Genomic DNA, 20,973 nt, shown 5'->3' with positions numbered 1-20,973 from the left:
ATGTTTGACTTTTGAAATCATGGCTTCAGTATTCTAAAAGACAAAGAAATGAAATTGTAGGGTAAAAGAACAAACCCAAACCAGCTCCAAAAATACAGGAAACATGGCAGCAGAGGTGTCCGTTCAGGGAAGATTATAAGCCTTCAAATTGCAAGAGCCTCTTTAGCAGCTACTTCGCATCGTGGGTTTATCTGGCAGAAGGAAGATGACAGGGTTGCCAGCCTGCCTAATGATCTTCGTCTAACATTTACCTTACTGAGAGGGGAATAATTCTGTTAAATTAACATCATAGCATATTTGCTGTCCAGCTATTTGATGAATTAAATAGCCTGAAGAAAATGTTTTATGACTCGTTTATCCATAAAAATTGCTGAATTTTTCATGCAAAAGGGAATGACTTTTCAGTAGTTGTGTGCTGCAATGCCCTACACCCCTTGTCTGTAAAAATATATATATGTAAACATACTTATATATAAAAATAATAACTTTAATAAAGGTATGTGTCTTTGGGAAGTAGGAGAGCACATGGGCAGATACTGCTCTTGGAGCGACCCGGCTCATGCAAGCACCAGTGCTTTGCCACATGGCGTGTGCCACCTCCTCGGAGGAAGCGCAGACCGCTAATGACAGCCTACGAGTCTGTGACACTTGGATCACTCGATCAATCAAATGTGGCACCTTGTGCCAGCCCAGCCAGCTGTCCTCTTCCATCAGCGTCCAAAAGTGCCTCACCAAAGGCCGCAGGTGCCAGCTGCTGTCCTCAAATAACTGCTGGACCTGCCCCAGGATAAGTGTATTTAGGGAACCTGTTTAGATTGAATTTTCTGTCTTGACAGTCCCTTTTGAGTTTCAGTTTAGAAAAGGAGAATAAACAAATTATAGGCTAATAAACAAAGCAGCACATCTATAACAAGGAATCCAAGCCTGGGGCTTTGCACTTACCTGTTTTGGACCTATTGTGAGGCATCACCGTAAGTGCCTGTGACAGCAGGAGATGTTGCTGAGGATGCAGTTGACTTGTTGTGCTTGGTTTGACCGAAACTTGTAAGGTCACAGTTGAAGTCTGTGGTTTATGGACCCACCAACCCATTGAAATTTTACATCACTTCTGTTACTGTCTGTTGGGTGTGCCAAAGAGGTCAAGAAGAGGAAGACACAAGTTTATAAGAAAATATATTGTGAACATGCTCATTAGAATGATGTTCCATAAGCAAATCTGCTTTCTTTCAGTCATTTCCAGCGTGAAAGAGAAATGCACACTATGCAGATGTGGAGGGCGTGTCTGTGAGTCCTAGCTGAGGTTCTGATGCTGCTGCATCACCTGAAAGCCTCCATGTTTGAGAAGTCCACTATATACGGGTGAACCAGTGGTTTTCAGATCTGTGGGCAGGGACACTTCTGCATCCTTAAGTCTTGAGGACTCCAAAGCTTCAGAGCTTGAGCTTGTCAAGCTGAGGAGCTTGAAGGTACAAGAGGCTCGGGCAGGAGGAAGATATGGGCAGTCAGGCTTTTACAGTGGAAACCTGTGTTTCAAGGCAAAAAAAGTTTCTTCTGCTGCTGTAGCCCCCAAAATGATGTATGGTAGGCGATATAAACTGTCCTCACTAAAAAGGTCTGCTGCTGGGGTCTGCTGCTGTTCTGGATTGCAATGGTTCTGAGTGCAGCAGGTTGTCCTTGTACATCTATATCAAGTTTTTCACTGCTATTATCATCACTAGATCCTTGTCCTTACTTGATGCTTTCTAGGCTGCTCATTCTTATTCTCCAGCATGTATAAGTTTTCTACTGTTTGCTTGCTGAATGCAATTGCTTGCAATTTTCCAGGTTGAAAAAAATGTAATGGAACATCCGCAGGTTGAAACAGGCCCTAAGCACAGCTGATGGCATAGGGCTTTAATTTACTAAATGTCAGTGGTTTGATGGCAATTCAACATGACTGGTGATTGCCTGCATCGTGTTACTGCTGTGGTTGAAAAGACTGTTTACCTTTTGAAGACAGAAAGCTCAGCTGAGCAACACACAGAGCAATCTCCTGTGACCTGCTAATAATTTTTTTCCAAAAGACTCCCCAGTTGCTGAGGAGCATAAGCCCCTGGAAAAAAAACCTTCTCTTTATGCATATGCTTGTTTATGTATCTGTTACAAATAGGTCAAACCAGAAAAATGGTGTTTGGGGCTAAATTTGCAAAAAGAACACTTTATTTCAGGAGTTTTCTTTGCTGCGAAGTGATTATTAATTTGACCAGTGGAAGACATTTGTTTTCCAAGAGATTTCTGTCATGTTTATCGTCCCAGCTCAACCCAGCACTGAAATCTTTCTCTTTATTTCTGATGTTTGTTGTGGGACTACTTAGAAGTGTGAGTGGCCCTGTCTGAGTTGGAGAGCAATGGTTCAAAAAGAAAAAAAGCCATCTGGTTCTCATTAATTTCCTGAAACGATCAGAACGTTTTCTAAGAGAAACCACGCTGCGTGTAGGGAAAGCAGAGGCAGGGGCTCTTCCATTTATGCTAACAGCTCGGTGCAAGTGGATGCAAACTCACCTGCCAAAGAACGATCATGTTTCTAAAAATGAATTTGGGGTCCAAGGTCCTTGGATAACATCAGACTTGACGGTCTTTTATCATTAGACTGCATTGCGGGCAGTGGCAGTGTTAGCTTCCTCTCACTGCCGTGTGAGTGATATGGAGGGAATAATTTTTTTTGTGTTAAAAAGACAGCTAGTATCTTGCATACTCTTTGAAGAAAGAAGTTAATAATTAAAAAAAAAAAACCCACAACATTTTTAGAGGTGCACATCTACGAGTAGTACAGCTTAAACTGAGACGCGCATACAGTAAGTTTTGGTTGCTGCCGGAGCAGCAGCCCCAAACGGTAGGCTTTGTAGCTTATCACGAATGGCTGTATTTCTGATGTGCCGCCTTCCTTTTAACATTTGGCTTTTAGGCCTTGTCTTCTGGGTTTTTGTGGGTACAGAGCAAGATTTTTTGAAACACTTGTGTGTATGCTGCTCTTCACAGCCTGAGCAGTTTCCAAGCTCCTGCAGTCCTACGTGGCCCATCTGTTGCTGGTGCAAGCATTAATGTACATGACTTGCCTTGCACTCGCTGCTGCTGGTGAATCTATCAAAGAGATTACTAGCTTGCTAAAGATGATTTTATGGACTCTGCAGCTGGTTTGTTTAAAACTAGATTATTGTCACATTTAGAAACATTTAGCACCACTGGACCAATGAGGAATAATAATTTAAAGAGGTTGACTAGATTTAATCAGTTTTTAGGAGATGAGACTTAATCAAACATAAGAGGTTGAGAAGGCTGATAGAGCTAATGAATTTGCATATGTAATACAGGGCCTGCCTGAACCATAGCACATTTTCTCTGGCCATGGTTGGCTCATAATAATGAAGCATTTGCAAAAGTTATCAGGTCAATAGGTATAAGATCTTTGTGCAAGGAACCTCAGCGGTGGGGGGAGGAAATAACCTGAACTGAAACTCAAAGTAGACATTGCATGAGATTTCTTTCAATATGAGAATTCAAAGAGTTAATTTTCAAGCCACTTTCATAATATATAAGAGAAGAGAATTGGGAAATTACCTTGAAGAAGAAAGATACTCTTGTGAGCTGCACGCTGAAGCAGGTCTCTGGATAGCTGCTCTTGGTGTAGACCTCCAGTGTGTACTTAGCAGATAGCCCTGGGCAGGTGTTTTAACTTCCCTGGCCCTCAGTTCCCCAGCTGTAAAATGGTTGTGCTAAACCTTTTCTACTCTTTTTTGGTCTATTTTGCATATTAGTGTTATAGCTAGAGAAGTGTTGACTTTACAAAGAAAGGCCAACTGAGGTAGATGCTGTGCAAATGCACGCTACCGTGATCTCTGCCCTGATACTACCAGTCTAAATAAACTGCATTATATTGCTTCCACCTTTAACCCCCCCCCAAGCCCAAAAACCACACACACTCTCATTCTTTAATCTTACTCAAGGTCGGGGGTAGCACTAAGATCAGAGTTTGTGTGACGAGTAATCTCTTTTGTAATTTATAAATTGGGGCAATGCTTTAAGTGAACAAAAAAAAAACCTGTATAAGCTCATCATTTGAAATCCATGCTTGTGTAGTAGGAGCCTGACCCATCTCTTAGTGTTTTCAGTGGGAGCAGAATTCTGCCTGTGTTTTCTTCAGCAAGGCAGCAGTTGTAAATATTTTTCTGTTTCTACTGAATTAATTGTGAGAGATGCTGCTCTTTGCCCACCTCCTTCTGGCGGTGCTGGCAGAGCTCTGCTGGGCTTCGGAGGAAGTTTCATCTCACATCTCTCTTTAAAGAGAAGCTGATGTGGCAACAGAAGGACCAAACCCTGAGAGGTCCTTTTAAAAAATTCAAAATTTGGGGTGCCTGAGGTGTTTTTGCCCCCTGTAAACCCTCTTTCAGCTGAAGCAGCTGGTGTGGAAATAAAAGGTAGCTCCATTCTCCTGCCTCATTCAGGTCAGGTCCTTCACTCTGCTAGAAGAAGGGATAAACTCTATTAACTGTTGACACCAAGGTCCGCTATAAAAGACAAATATGCCATAGGAGCGCGATGAGGGGAATTGGGTTGGGATAGGGATTTTTAATCAGCATCAGGCCTGACAGTGAACTAACACCGCAACCAGCTGAATGATTGAGAGTCCTGAAAAGGGGAAATATTCAGTAAATGCCATATTTTGTGTAATGCTGTATCAATTGCTGAAGCTGTGGCTTCACTCCCTTTTCTCAACCAAGATCAGAAATGCCTTGTTCTATTCTGGTTTTTTGATATGCTTTTGTCATAGTGCTCAGTAATGATGGGGCTGCATGGTGACTTTCTTTAAATCATTGTGCTTACGTGACAGGCTTGGTTGCCAAAAACAACATCAGGAATTCTAGAGCATTGTTTTTGTTGTCATTGCATCAGTGTTGTGAAGCTCTACTTGAAATTGAATCTTTATTATGCCATGCACTGTTGAAGACTGTCCCTTTTGCGTTTTTCAATCCGAGTTGACCGTGGTCATTGTGAATCATGAAAGGAGATGTAGCATCCCTGCCTTCTACCTGCAGATTTGAGATGCAGAGAGATCCATGGCCAGCTTAGGTTCACTGAGATGTTTGCAATAAACCCAAACTTAGCTTAGCTTTAGCCAACAAAAGCTGCCTAGTCTTTTTTTTTACATTCTCTCTGTAGATGTTGGAAATAAAGGCATCTCCAGATACAATTGAATCCCTTTACCTTAGATTTCTATCTTAGGATATAATGAAATGCACGCTAGACATGGTGGTCTTTCTCCACTGCCTGCAGAAGGAGCCTTAATAATCACTTTGAATAGATGACTCTCCTGTAGGTCGGGGAGTGTGATGAGCCCCATCTCAAGTAGCACTGAGCGACCCCAGTTTCCTTCTGAGTTCCCAGTGAACGCCGTGCTCCTTTTCTGTGCTCTGACAATGTAACAACATGCACATTTTACTGCCGAATTATTTAAACATCAGGGGTGTTGTCGGAATTTCCAGAGTCTTACCTCTTTCAAGTCATATTTTCCTTCCCAAAACACCCAGTTTTAGCCCTACTTAGTATTTTGCATCTGCAGCATAGGAAGGTGCCAATTGTGTCAGTCTCATTTTGTTAGAAGCAGTGCACAGTCCTGTTCATTTGTGGTGGTCTTCATGTTTCTAATAGTGGGTAGCATGCCGAGCTAATTAATGGGCTATGGGAAGAAGTCGCTGATGAGTAGACTGAATATCTTCAGATGAAAAAGCTACCGAGTTTCCTGTCGAGTTTAAAGAACAGCCCTACTGAAGCTTTGATGCGCAACCAGATGCAGTGTGTAGAAGCAACCAAATCAAGGGTTAGAGGGGGATGAAATTAGTTCAGTTGACTCTTATTTTCTATGTTTACACTTCTAGAAATGATTATTACCTTGTGGGTAGCTAATCTAAATACAGAGGTGCTTAATTTTTGCTCCCTAATTGTACAGGTTGGTGCAACAACTTTCATTAGCTCATTCAAGGTTTTCCTGAAGTGGGCAAACAGATTGGGATCTTCTTGTATTTTCAGCATATCAACTTGTTTTGATGCCTAGCAATGTAGAAACTAAGCAGGGAGAACTGAAGAGCCATTCTCAAATGGGGTTCTTAATAGTGATACACTTAAAGGGTTCAGATGTTTTTAGCTGTTTTCCTTTCATATGGGGAATATCAGTGTAGGTGGAATGGTTGTTGACGAAGAATCTCAGAATTGGATTGTCAATGCTCAAGGCGGTAGCTTTTCTATTTAAAATGTCATGAAATATAAGTATAAACAGACATGAAATACAAGAAGGAGCTACTAACCCATTTCTGGTTATACTGGTTTTCTGCTTTGGGGGTAGAGTGGGTAGCACAGAGTGGGACTCTAGGTCTTTTGCTTGTCCCGTTGATAAACCCACAGGAGTGGTTTATGACCAGATACACATTTCATCAGTAGGAATATTTCTTCCTATCCTGGGTAGAGGGGCATTTCTCCAACCTACAGTCATTGAGATACAACATGTTCCTGTTGCACACCCATTTAATGAAAGTTAGAGGTGGGTGCCCTTGATCTTTTCCACCAGATCTAGCCCACGACAAGTGTCTGCCTTTTCTTCACAGGGAATCCCAGGCTGTTCTGCGTTGATGACTTTCATTGTGCAGGCATTTCAGCCTGGCACAGTTCCTCCATCCAGATCCCTGCCCAAATCCTTGCCCTGGTGCAGGGGAAGGAGGCCTATGAGGAACAGAAAGCTGGAGAGAAGAGATGGAAAGGTTCTCATCGTCAGGGCTAGTCTATACCATTGCAAAGACTTCCTGAAACTACTGCTTTGGTATTTATTCCAGTCATCAAACCTGGAAGGAGATCCTTAATTGGGTGTACACTTTCTTCCTAACTTCAGTATATAAAGTGGACATGGTAGCATGGTTCAGTACTGAATGAAGGAGAACATCAGCGTTACTCTTTACAAACCTCGATTTTGATATCTGCATGAATTTGTACTCTGAAGAACTTTCCACCAAGATAGTAAGTGGCCTCATCATTTGCCATGTAGGATGAGAAAGATTCGCTGTTGGATGCAGTTCAGCTGCAGGGTTTTGACCTAATACTAGATTTCTCCTTTTGGGAGAATGTTTTTGCTTTACTTCCTGTATTGACTAGTCATTATTGATATCTCCATCTTCCCCCTGCTCCCTCCTTGACTTTTTGGGAAGGTTATATGCCTGGGATTTACAGCTTTTTTTGTATATGGTGACTGTTGTAGCAAAGATGAATGGAAAGGGAAGCTCTTGTATGTTCCTCTGCCTGGAAACTTACTCAAGGTTAGAGATCTCAGGTGACTTTTACTGTTACCTTTTCTGACAACAGCCTCTCAATATGAAATATAAACTAAAATATAAACCCTTGGAAGAGTGGCAACTAACTGGAGATAGAACTGAAAGGACTGGCATGGAGATACAAATTGCTTATTGTTTATAGTATTTGTCTACTTTAAGCCCACTTCTCTCTCGAGAGCCTGGCTTACTTAAAGAATTGCTACACTCTGAGAGAAGTTTCCTATATCATAACGGTGTTATAGAAACATGTTGTGAAACCAGCTGCCATGAAATTGAATTACAGGTGTTGTATTCTTCACTGCTTAAATTGCTCTATTATATCACAGGCCTCATCATTTTGTTTTGAACAAATAACTGCAATTTAGTAGGAGCCTAAGAGATGATGGTATAAGCAGTCAGGGGTTGTTTAAGGCTTCCCTAATGATGGAAAATTGTTCTTATCCGTCTAGAGTGTGTTGTCTTTGTCAAAATGCGTGTGCAATGAATGGAAAAGGAAAACTGCTTCCTCGTGGCATCTTTTTCCGAAGTTTGTTTTTATATTTTTCAGTGTGTGAAACATTCCCCTGTAGGTTTTTAGACTAGTCAAAGCAATATGGTCATTCATATTTAACTTTGACACAGCTCCGATACATGAAATTATGGCACTGGATGTAATCAGATACTTCACTTCCTTCACTTTCAATTTGCTGGAATTAAGTAGGTGGTTGCTCAGCCTAAAACTTCCCAGGTTTTCACGGAATAAAGTTTTAAAAGATCCTTCAGGAAATATTTAAAAATAACTCTCAATGCAGAAAACAATTATTGTTTTAGGCCAGAATTTAAAGCTATTTTGCCTGGGTTTAGATCCCTAATTGCTTCTGTGTGTGTGCCCGCCTTGTGCTCTGTTCTCCTCATCCCACTCCTGCGCACCTTGCGGAGTAGCCTTTTCTTTGATGTACTTAGCAGTTTACCCTGGAGCTTAATGTATGCGAATTGCCACAGTTGGTTTGGAAACAGCGTAATTCCCACAGAAGAGGGATGCTTGCAAGAATCTTGGACTTGAAAATTAACCTTGCTTCCCCTACTACCTATCCAGGTCTATATTACGCTACGAAAGGCACTATATACTGAAATTCAGAAAGAGAACCTGCTGTATCATAGGGTTCAGAACAAGCTTTACTAGTATCCTATACTCCAACCTGTTACTAGTCTGAAGATTTGATAAGGTGTTACATATGAGTATTCCTCCAGTTGTCACAGATTTCACTGAAAAAATGAGGCTGGGAAGGATAGCAAGAGGTCAGCTTGTCCATCCTCTTGCCTGAAGGCAGGACCTGTTTCTTCCAGGTCCTGCTTTATTCTTGACAGATGGCTGTCTAACTTGTTCTTAAAATTCCTCAGTGATCGAGATTTGCTTACTTGCTTCTAAGTGTCATTTGTGGAAAGGCAATTAAATCGGCTTGAATGATCTTACTTTGCCCGTGTTCCATTTGCAGTTAGGATCAGTTTTCTTGCTCGTTTCAGTTTTTTTGTGTGCAGGCTTTTTGCTTGTGACTTTCTGGATTAGCAATAGTTGCTTGACTTTTTTTTTTTCCTCTCTCTCTCCTGCTCCTCTCCTGGTTTGAAATGTGATTTTTCAACATCTGCTTTTAGCCAATGTATGTGTCAGGCCTCTGATGCTCTGCCCACTTGGTTGGAGGTAGTATGCAAGCCCCCTTATATTTCAGAAATTTCAATTTCATGGAAATCTTTAAAAAGGAAAAAAAAAAAAAGGAAGGGGCAATTTTTGGAGTGAATTCTTTTGAATGCATATTTTTGCTGATAAACATTACATAGGTACTTTTACTAAATCCTTTCCTCTTTTTACTCGGAGTGAGATGTGAGAAAATGAAACTGCTTCACAAACTGCAGTGAAAAATTAATGTGTACTGTAATTTAGAAGATGTATTGCTGAAGGGCATTTAAATACTATGTTTTTGTTTTCTGCAAATTCCATTTTAAGAGAAACCAAATATCTAGCAAGGACTATTTCAGAAATTCAATGAAGAGCTGCTGATACTAAAAGGAAGAAGAGAGGAGAAACGAGGGGCATAGATTGCACAGCCTAATGAGAGTACATAAGCCTAACGATGCAAAATTGCAAATTGCACAAATTACAAAGCACTGTCCCTTGCATTCAGACCTGCTTTTAGCACTCTCAGGGCAGCTCCAGAGCTGCAGCGTCAGATCAGGATTTCAGATGTGCTGGCAATGTCCTGTGGCTGTTGCCAGTCACAGCATCCGCAAAGCCTCTGTCTGACTCCAGCCAGCGCTGGCACACGATGAGTTGGTACCATGTGCTGATAGAAACCTTCTCAGACTCTGAACTGCGCTGCTGGATTAAGTTGCTGTGGGGCAAGCTAGGGAATAAACTTGCGGTTACTGGGGAAAGAACTGATGTTGCAGGGTGATACCACAGATAGAGGTTGCCTTGCCTAGTGCACCCTTGATTGTCCGCTGTTGGAGGCAGACTGGTTCATAAGTGACGAGACAGCTTCAGCTTCCCCAGTATGTTAGGGAGATGCTGTCTGGGCTCCTGCTTGTAGCCAGGGAAGTGTTTGGAGCAGCTGCTGCACTGCAGGGTAAGTGTCCTAACCTGGGTAAAGGGGTATTTGATGGGATAGAAAAATCAGAGCCCAGGGTTGGAGGTAATAGGAAGTTAAAAAGGCAGTTTTACAAAGGAGTGTTTACTTTCTCACTGCCTGCTCTTCCTGACCCATAGAAGCTGCCAGCTGCGGTGTCAAGTCTATGAAGTGTTAATGCAGCTCTAGCCAGAGCAATTAACTATAACCAAAAATTTGAGGGATGTTTGTTTTTTCCCTTGGCTTTTGCCAAGAATTGAAGCGAAAGTGTAAAAATGTATTTTTCTCACTGTTGTCACTTTCTACTCCTAAAATCCATCCATATGAGCATGTCTGTCTTACCTTTGGGATGTTGGTTGTTCCTCCTCCTTTAGCTTGTACAGGTCAAGGATGAGGTAGCAGCCTTAGCTTTGGTTCTATCTGTTTTGCTAATAGCAAGATACCTGATAGTCTGGTGCAGCTTGCATACCTTGGAGATGTGATAACCAGATATTTCTTCTGTTGATGGCTCACTATTCATCTTAGTAAACTGGGATAATTCAGGGGAAGTGTTAGGTTTCTTTTTCCTTTAGAAAAGGACAAAGCATTTTGCACTGAATGCAAAATCATTTGAGATATGTGATGAGATTACTCAGTCAAAGCAGAATAAAACCTGGCCGAGATGTAATTCATTGTTTTATTTTTTTCAAGCTGCTGACGTGATGTGAGAGTTGCTAATGCAGTATGAAGTACAAATGATATGCAAAATTCCCTGATGACTACCTGGGAGTTCTCATTCCATCAGCAACTTTTGTGTTATCATAAATGAGACAGCTTGAAAGGCACTTGTTGCATTTTGTATTGCATGCATAAGTCATTTGCACTTCAAATGAACTGGCCTAGATTATTTTCGATGGTTTTTTTCTGCATGGCTTTCATAAGCAATGGAACAATGCTGAATTACTATTCTCTTTCACGTTTAACAATTCAAGAATCGCAGAGTGAGGAGACATGGCAAATGAGCACGTTGGTGCGAGCTGCCTAGCAATTGGGATTGTAAAAACTAGGCTTCAGAGAGTCAGATCAGGATGTCTGATTGCCTTTGAAAACTGTTGAATGTCTAGATTTTAATTGTAATATGTTTTTATGTTCTGATTACAGCTGGTACTTCAGAGCTTGGAGTGTGAATGTCTGTGAAATGTGTTTCTTTGCCTCTTGGGACCCCCAGGCTCAACCCCAGTGGCCAGTTTCTACCTGTGGGGCTTGAGGAAGGATCGGGGGGGCAGGAGGAGAACAGGTTTCCTTCATGGGCTCCAGAGAGCACTGTAGTCGCTTGCACATACAGGGGATACAGACGCAATCACATCCAGTGTCCCTCCTTCATGAGTGATGGTAGGTTGCCGGATCCGTGCTGTCCTTTCCCGGGCCCCGCTGTGCAGGGAGTGTCCCCCTGCCCATTCCCTGGCAGCAGGCAGGGGTTGCCGGCAAGTGCACCGGACGGGAGCCTGGCCATGCCGATGTTGTCTAGTGTGGATTGCACAAACCTTACCTCCTGGGTCATTGCATACAGCCTGGTTTTCTTCTGTATTTCTTGAGGCTAGCACTCTTCGTGGTAGCTTGGGCACATTCATGCTGACCTTCACTCAGGTTTACTTTGGACCCCACACAACGATCCTGAGATTATATTAGTTAATATTTTCAGGTCAGATTGCCTGAAGCAATGAGGCAGCTGTGTTGCAGTCCATCACGGCAGTACTTTCTGTAGCAGGAGCTGAAGGGCAAGTGTTGGATGGCATGAGGTGTGCAGGCCCTCCCCAGGGAGCAGTGGTCTTTATCGTAGTCTTCCTCCATAGTCTGCTGCAGGGGCTGTTTCAGACAAAACACTGTCACAGCAACACCCAGCCAGAGTTTTCTGGAAATAGGTTGTTCTCCCCAGAACATACTGGGAGGAAGCTACTGTGCATCCAGCATGAACGGTCAGAGGCCATGAGCTCGGGAGCGAAGCAGAGAGTGAATCATATTGTTAAGTGCAGAGTTTGGTCTTCATCCAGGAGGTGAAGTAAAGCTAATGGAGTCTCTCCAAAGCTTCAGGGCTTGATTCTCGGCTGTTGTAAATCAGCGCAGTTCAGTATAACTAAGGTTGAGGATCTGACCACATGACTTTATCTTTGCAGTGCACAACAGATGATTAAGTACAAATGCATGTTGAGGTGATATGGGCAGTATGTAAGGATGAAGCAGGAATGTGCCTAAAGGCCTCCTAATCTACAGTTTGTTCAATCCATGCCATTTATCTCTCCATCGCCATTCCAGTATCTCTGTATTGATCTGGAAGGCTCTCCTTGCTAAATATGATGAATGTATAGAAGTCCAGAAAGGCTGGGAATGCTTACGGTTGCTGTGTTAAAAATAATTATCCAGTGTTTCTAGCCCAGATGCAATCCTGGAAAGCATGAAAACAGCCTGGGATGTATGCTCGTGGTGCTAGGAGAGGTCAGGGGGAGGTAGATGCTCATGAACTAATTGGACTTCTGGGATTCTGTTTTAAGGAGTGCCTTCGTATGAAACAGTGTATGTACCCAGAACACAGTTGCTGCTCAGTCAGTTGTTTCCTGAACTGACAGTTGTTTTAAGATAAGAGATGTTTATATTTCACTTGAAGCCCTTTTTCTCCAAGTCCAAAAGAGCCTGAAAAATATTATCTCATGGAAAAATACCTTTGGGTATGCATGTGAAAAAGGTGAGTGTGTTCTGCAGTGCTAGCAGGGTCGCTATGCATGCCTCAGCCTCCTTTCTGAATGCTGTTTATGAAGGAGAAAAACTGGCTTGAATATACAAAGGATGCGAGCGGCTGCGGGTTTTATCTAACATGGTACAAAGTGGCCCATCATGAATTGAGTGAGGTGTTGCTACCTAGGGGGAGGCACTTCATCCTCCCTGTGTGGCTGGAATGATATAAATGTTATGTGTTGACTTTTAATGAATATTCATCAGTTGTCTGTATGTGGAGGGCTTTATAGCCTGTCATTACAGCCTTATCTTATGCATTAGGGAGAGAAGGCAGCTCCCACATTTGGTGTCTGATGTTAGGCAGGGCAAAATACCTTAGCCTGCGAGCCTGGAAGGGCTAAGACTTGCTGGGTACTGAGAGCTCTGCACTGCTCAGAGAATACCAAACAGGGAGTGTCCAAGGTCAGCAAACATAGGAAAATAAAAAAGAATACTGAGTAGGCAGTAAATATTGTACTTAGGAGGCTTCTCTGCTCATCCTATAAATTTATGGCCTCAGTGCCTGCACTTTCCGTCTGGCATCACTGTTGTTCTGGACCTGCCTAGGTGGTTGTGTCCTGACTTTTTTCATTGTTTATAACACTTGCATGCCAGCATAGTACAAATATCATTGTGTGGCACCTTCTAAAGCCCCCCAAAAGTTTCTTCTTTTTTCCCCTCTGGTGTTGGTACACATTCTCGGTACTCTGATGGTCTCTACTTGCCTCTAAAAGGCTCTTCATGCTTCCCAGTGCCCTTCCACAAACACTTGGCGCTTCTGTCCTTGAGATGTCCAGAGACATTTGGGTCCTGCCGTCTTAGGCAATGCTCTCCTTTTTAGAAGCCAAGTGGTGAGTGATACAGTGTGGATCCTGCTGCAGACTCTTTCATTGGGATTCATCTTCTCTGGACTTAGCTGTGTATGACTTAAAGTCCAGCCTAAACTACTAGTCTAGGTGTCCCGTACAATGAGTGGGTAGAGATGGTTATGGATGCTGCGTATGTTGAACACCGTCTCTCTTCTCACTTTTTTTTGGGTAGGCCTAATGTACTGGTTGCAGTACTGCAGTTGTTTAAAGTTTGTAAAGAGTCGGAGTCTTTTTATCCACCTGACTTGAATGGAAGTAAGCTGTTTCACTGCGCTAAAAATCTGAATTTGCCTCAGAGCTATGGGTAATGAAGACCTTTTCACTGTGGCAAATTTACAGGGTAGAGCACTTGTTGTGGAAACCAAATATTGCCCTTTTCTGGGTATTGGGTTCAGATCTTCAGAGTCCTTTGTTGCATAAGCCCAGCAGTGCTTCTTTGGAAAGGAGGGGTTGGTTCCTCAGGTTGCAGGGCTTCCGTAGCGGAGTCTTGAGACTGGTGTCCCGGTGTCAGACGGCTGCGGTGGGCTCCGGGCGTACAGGAATGAAACTGGCTTCGCCGCGGCTGGGCTGAGCCCATGGGGGAAACGACTCCAACACCAAGGGGTCCCTGCCCTTCCCTTCCGGGTGAAGCAGCATTTAATTGGCTTCACCTTCTCTAACGCAAAATACAGATTAAATTTAAACCAAAAAGTCCATCTTGAAACAAGATCGCTTCACTGAATATTCCTATAGTCTTGCTTAATGCAGTATTACAGTATTCTTCTTACGGTGAGGGGAGGTACTGTAGTGGAGAATGGAAGAATATAAAGCAAATTGCCTCCATAAAGCAGTTACTGAGGTGGATGAGCCAGATTTGTCTTGTCATGCTTGGCCTGTTTATTGCAGTAGGTTTTGCCTGTCACATTGTTTGCAGGGTAACTTTACATCCCAGCTGATTACTCTCTTTTCCTCGTACCTTGTGTTCTGATAAAAATGCTCTTTTTTCTTTTTTCTTCTTTGGATTAACAGCAAATCACTGTTTCTTTGTTGGGTGATAGAGAAGGTTTTAATTTTCCATGCTGAAAATCACCCAGCAGCTGTTTAAATGAAAAATCTGTTTTGTAAGAAAAACAGAGCAAAACAAAAATTACCGGTAGCTAAAAAGTACTCACAGCATCTGTTGTTTAACTGTATCCATGTTGCAGTTAACAACAAACCGTAAAACCATATCAGCATTCAACTCCATTAATTTTATTTCTTTTTTTCATTATATTACTTCACTGTTCTTTCAAGTGGTTCTGCAAAAGTACGAAATGACACTAATAATACTTAATAAATGAGTAGCCAACTATATAAGCTTATTATAATCCTCTGTGAAGCCTATCAGATGTATAATTTTTCTTAGCATAAACAAAGAAATTGATACAAAATTATAGCGCTTCCAGGAAAAATGTATATGAGCATTGATGAGACTCACACCTGTTCAGCCACGTAAAGCTTAATTGCTCATGGTTTTGTGTTCAAGAGTGCTTCATATCTCACTCCTGTCATGCTGTTCAGTTTGGGATCTGTGTGTTATTATTTTCATATTTCTCACTCACATGGCGCTGGAGATATCCAGAGGTATTGCCCAATATGCAGACATACGCTCTTTGAGTTATTACGGTGCAATATTGTGTTGGCCCCTGAGTTTAGTTTTAAACCCGTTTCAACTTAGTGTAAACCGGCCTAAGGTTGGCTTAAATGGATGAGCGAGGCAGCTCCTTGTGCGCTCACAACCCTGCTGTGTGAGAGCACGGTTGCAAGCACACGGGTCTGAGTAGTCTCTTTAGTGCCCACGCAGCCTCTGGCAGTAATGTAGCTAATTAGCTTACATACAACACCTGAACTTGGGTGAACTCCTGAGTGCAGGTAAAGTCTGGGGCTCCCAGTTTTTTTACACTGCCTGCCAGCATCAGTGTGTGCGAGGTCTGACTGACGTAATTTTTCTAATTTGTAAAGCAGAATAGGAGGAGACTCATTCTGTCTTCCACTTGTAAACAGTTGATTGAAGCGTGTGATGTTTATACATGTGTGCAGAAATATCCTCCCCACATAGATGATGTATCAAACACTTAAACTGGTACTCTGGTTTATGCTGATCATTTGCTGCTGTCGGGGTGTGGTTTGATTTCTTTGTTTTTTACTTTTTTCTTTTTTTTCCGTGGTGGGAAGATGACATGTAATGTATACGTGTCTCTCGGTTCCACAGTATTAAGTGTAAGGTCTGTATATAAATGCAGCTAATGAAATTGGGGACCATGTGGCCTCAAACCATTTAAAATAATGGCATGAGCAATCTCACTCCATTACATTTGAGTGGAAGCAGTTCATGGTAAAGTGCTGGTTCCCTGAGGAGCTGGGGAGCCCTGATTGAATCTTACTCACAGAATGGACAGTAAAGATAAGTTTGTTGCAGGGCAGATGACAGCTCTGACTCAACAGAAACCACAGTGCTCAGGGGGAGGGTTGCCTTGAGCCTGTAACTACGTTTTCCTTTCTTTTTCTTTCACTGCTGTTTTGCAAGCTTTGCAGCAAAGGCATCTGCCCAGTGTTCGTGTTTCCCAAAGGCACGGAGGTACAGCACCCGTCTGTGGTGCCAGCAGGGTTGTGCTGGGTGATGCTGGTCTGCTGTGCAATTTGGTGCAAAGTCTCTGGGTTTTCATCCTTCCAGCTATATGGTTCAGAGCAAATAGTTTCATTAGGAGGGCGGTTCTCCAGCATTAAAAGCTCTGTCCTGTCTTCTGGCATAGTTTTATCAGAAGACTAATTTAAATATGTGGGGATTTTCTTGACTACCATGAAGCACCAAGAGGTTCTTCTAGCAAGGGGCTGGCCAGGCCCTGGTCTGGGTGCTTTAAGCGAGTGCACCTCCTTTTTATCCTATTGTAATGTGTTTCAAAGTACAGAAGTTGTGGGGAGACACTTGACAAATTAGTTTTGACACAGGTTGATGAGCTGATGTGTGTTTTGCTGCAATCTGTCCATCTGGAGCGGTACCCATCACTGGTGGATGTGTTATTTTCTCGAGGAGGCCAATCCCCTCATGACCGCTTGGCAAGCAATGCTTATTTTCTCACCACCACTGGTCAGTTAGTATCTCGATGAGAAGCCTGAAAATACGCGATGCTCCTGCACTTGGTTCAAGATTTTAAGCTTGCTTTCTGTTCCTGCAGAAAAAGCACTTGGGGGGTATTTCTGCACTCTGGGGGAGTTGCTGTGCACCAACCAGCAACGTAATACGTCCCAATTCTTGCAGAGGAAGAAATAAAATTGCTCCCAACAAAGACCTGTAATATTTGAATATAAATACATCTGACAAAAGTGTAACTGCACGCGTTTCAGGACAGGACAGTACTTGACTATAATCATGAAGACTGACTAGAAGAAACAAGACTCACAATTAAGTAGGATGCTACAGAAATCGGCTTGCAGGCTACTGGCCTGTACTGAGAGGAAACAGGACATCTGCAAGGCAAATAGCAGTTCCCAAATGCTTATCTAGCAAAACCACATTGAACAAAATAAACTTGACTCTTTCCAGTGAACGTTTCATGCTGATGAGAAAACTCGGTGACGTCTTCAGTGATGGAAAATAACAGGAGAGAGAGAAATTTGGGAGGGGGAGAGGAGTAGAGTTGGAGATGCAAATCTGGAAGAGACGCAAAGCACCGTGCAGCAACGAGACTGCAGCTTCACCGTGAATCCCTTCACCCCTCATCTGTCCCAGCATTGATGTGGGATTGTGGACAAGGACTCGTGTGACATGGGAAGCAGCCGAATGGAGCAGCAAGGTGCGTCCTGCTGGACCTGTGTCCCCCTGGACACAGTGGATCATCCTGCTCTGTCTCATCATTGTCGTTGCTAACTTTGTATTTTCTGTAGCGACATAGGGAAAGGCAGGCTCAGCCTTCAGAGAAGCTGTGGCTGTTATTATATATAGTCTCCAGAAAAAAACCCTGTGCTCATCCAAGCTCAGCCTGAGAGTGTCTTTTACGTGCAGCTTTTCCCAGCCTTCCCACAGCTTTACAGGCATATAATAATTTTACCAAAAGAAACATTGTAAATCCAAGGAATTCAAATTTAAGCTTAAGCACAACATAAACCTCAATGAGAAGGTTATTTTGCTGTATGGTTCTATCATATTGGGGAATTAATTTATCAGAAGTGCAAAAGGAGGTAGGTGCTTCTCTCTCCACGTAGCTTAGAAACATATGGGTGAACTTTTATATGAATGTAATTATTCTGAATTTCCTGGAATTGGAGTGTGATGGAATTTTTTTGGAATACTGAAGGCCTCCCACTTCTGTGTATTTTATTGGAAGTGGCGTGTGAACAGTGTCCCACAAACATGGGCTGCAGAGCCTCGTGTTTCATTGTCAAGATTGAAGCTTTCGGCCTTGAGATTCACTTTGCAAGTTTGGGGAGGGAGAAGGAACACTTGGACAAATTTGATATTCTGAATGTAGGTGATATAGTTTATAGGTTCAGTTAGCCTGGCATGCTCACTGGGGTAAACCCAAAAATCCTTAGATGGCATGTGTTATATATCAGTGTATGGACACTGTTAAATTTGTATGCCATTTGAAAAATGTGATGTTTTTAGTGCGTAATTGCAAATTATCTCATGCTTTTATAATCAGCTTTGCCAGGGTAAAACGCAGTTAAATCCAGTGAAGTACAATATTTGTCCTAGCATTAGACAGTTGGTTCATTTAATCACAGCTGCAATGAAGAGCTCATTTCTCTTCTCAGTTTGTTTCCAGTTTAGTTTCTTCTGCCTTTGAAGATGTGATGGCTGCTGGTTTGGGAGATCGCTTAGTATTCCCGTCTTGTGAGAGGCATGCCGAAATACTGGGTAATATAAAGACTCTTGAAGCTGTGATTCATCCTCTCAGATCGTATTAGGATTTGGATTTCAGTTGCGTTAAGGACAAGAATTATGCGTAAAATACGTTTCTGCACTGTTTGTAAGTTTGGTGTGGCTTGGATCTGAGCTCTTGGTTCAAAACTACTCGAAATGCAGGCTAATAACTTTTAAAGGGACGGAAATATAATCCAGTATCCTTATAAACGGCTACTGTCAGTTTGAACATTTGTAATATTTAGCACACCATGATACCGAATGAACTTTGGCGTTGTTAAGACTGAAAAATTTAGTATTTGTTTGAGGGCAACTCCTTCTCTTGGCTGGGCAGGTAATCTTGATTACAAAAAAAAAGGGGGAAAAAAAACCCAAACCCAAAACCAACCACATGAGTTTAAATATTAAGCCTAGATCAAATCCCGAGGCTTTCACCTTTTCTATTTGTGTGTTAGGGTTTCATTTTGACCTGATGGAATGGGCATAAATCCGGGCAGCAGTTTCCTGTTGCTGTCTTTTGGGTGGACTCGCCTTTCAAGCTGTCCATCGTGTTTTGTGGTTTCTTGCTGTTTTCCTCCCATTTCACACTGCTTGGTTTCCGATCTTCCCTCCGTCCTTCCATTGCAAGCATCTACTTTATTTTAATCTTCTTGACAGGACCCTTATCTGTTCTTAGCAAGCTCCATTTAACCTGGTCTGCCTTGAGCAGATTTGTATTTCTGCCTCCTGATTTCTCCCTAGGGCACGCTGCGAGCAAGCCCCTCTCTTCCACTGAAATGTAATATTTTGATAATTTTAGACTCTTGCACTTAGGGTTTCTGTTCTCCTGGAAATACAAAACCTGGAGCTGACCACAGGTGGGAAGCTGTTTGTTTCTCAACCCTCCACTCTTCCTCCAAATCCAAGACTGGTGGAGGCCAGGACGAGACCTCCTCCTTTGCCTTTCTTCTAGCAAAAAAACCCAACCTGTTTTTTCTGTTTGTTTATTTTTAAGTCACAGGAAGAGGAACTGAATGATATGTTGTTGCTGAAAGTTTCCAGGGAAGAAAGTTCCCTGCGTGATAGAGCATCTTCCCCAGGGACTAAGGACTGTCCCTCTGATTGACAGTTTAATCTTGGAGGGATTAGACTCCTTGCTATACACAGCGGAGAACAAGCTGTATCCTGCTAAACGGGAGTTTGGTCTCTCAGAGGTTACGGTGCCCGTGAAGGGTGGGTGGCGGCAGGTGGTTTCTGCAGAAGGCGGCATTTTCCAACGTGCCGTGGAGGTGTTCGGGAGATGACCTGGGACCCTGGGGGCAGCATCAGCCCCTGGAGCGCAGCGGGGCTCACCCTGCAAATTCTCTCATCAGTTCAGAGGGTTTGTTTTTAAAATAGTTCGAGGACTGAAATATTTCCACTTAGTTGGAAGAGAAGAGCCTTTTACGCACCTCAGGTGTTTTCTTTTCAAAAGCCGCTTTTGTCAAAGTGTGACTTGGCTCTTAAGTTGGTGAGTCTATTTTTTTGTATTTTATTTTATAGACTCCTACCTGTGTTGGCCAGAGTTTGCAGAGGAGCGAGGGGCAGAGGGCAGGCGCAGGCGCTGCCCTTTGCATTTGGCAGCGCGCTCGGGACTGGCTGCAGCCTCATGCCTCCTACCGAATTTGCCCCTCTTGTTTCGAAGACCAGGCTGGCCACTGGCTCTGTGCGAGGGCTTAGAGCAAGTGGTAGAAAATGATTTTATAGAAGTGAATTATTGCAGGGCTGGTGGCCAGCAGCCTCTGTCTGAAGCCTCTCTTTTGGAGCATGTGAAGATTTATGGATAGCTCTAGTAAGCGCTGAAACACGTTGTTGAGTGGTGGTCCAGCTGACTTCACTGCAGGTGTAAGCGTCTAAGATCTTTAGCAACTGAAATGTATTCCTGGGGGAGCCTGAAGTGGTCAAAATGTTGGGGTTTTTTTAAGCTTCCTAAAGTACCATGTACTGCAAAGGATATATGAAATTAGAGCATTCACGTTTTCTTTCTTTAATTATTTTTTCAACGTATGTTAGATGGAAGAGAATGTTTAGTTTCCTTTTCTCCCTTGTGGCTGAATCCTTCACAGCAAAGAATTGCACTTTCGTTTCTAATTCTCCTCATTTGACGTACGCCTTTGAATGATAATTTCTGTCCTTTCTTGGTAAATACAGAATTTTCTTTTCAGAAAGCATTTGAATGCTATTTTAAAATAAAATTGAATTTCCATCTTTATGTAATTGAATTGTGTGAAGTCAGAAGGAAATTGGATAAGAATAATGAACCTGGCATGTTCTTTCCTCTTTTCTTCTGTGTAGGTACTTAAAAAACAAAACAAAACCCCAAACAAAATACCCCTGGAAAGGAAGCTGTAGTGTCTGATGCAGCAAGGGATAAAGACTGTAATCTCTAACGTAAATGAAGGCGACTTATTTTTTCCTCTATCAACACAAAGAGGTCACTCTGAGACCCTGGCACTGGAGTTGCCTCACGTGGTATAGATTTTGAAATTGCAGTGTGATTCCTC

At 42.7% G+C, this 20,973-nt stretch overlaps 1 protein-coding gene across 1 annotated transcript in view; it reads left to right on the top strand.

Annotated features, from left to right (window-relative positions):
- Positions 1–18,388: 18,388 nt before the first annotated feature.
- The window catches only part of SGCD (sarcoglycan delta), a 253,138-nt gene continuing 250,553 nt past the window's right edge, over positions 18,389–20,973 (top strand). Inside the window, exon 1 of the mRNA XM_009285792.2 lies at positions 18,389–18,445. The gene's annotated coding sequence lies outside the window, so the exon portion shown is untranslated. The remainder of the gene's footprint in view (positions 18,446–20,973) is intronic.

Source organism: Aptenodytes forsteri, unplaced genomic scaffold (genome assembly GCF_000699145.1).
Source record: "Aptenodytes forsteri isolate BGI_AS27 unplaced genomic scaffold, ASM69914v1 Scaffold54, whole genome shotgun sequence".
In the NCBI taxonomy this organism is placed as follows: Eukaryota; Metazoa; Chordata; class Aves; order Sphenisciformes; family Spheniscidae; genus Aptenodytes; species Aptenodytes forsteri.
The sequence above is the reverse complement of the archived record's forward strand: the minus strand, read 5'-3'. Positions and strand labels throughout refer to the sequence as shown.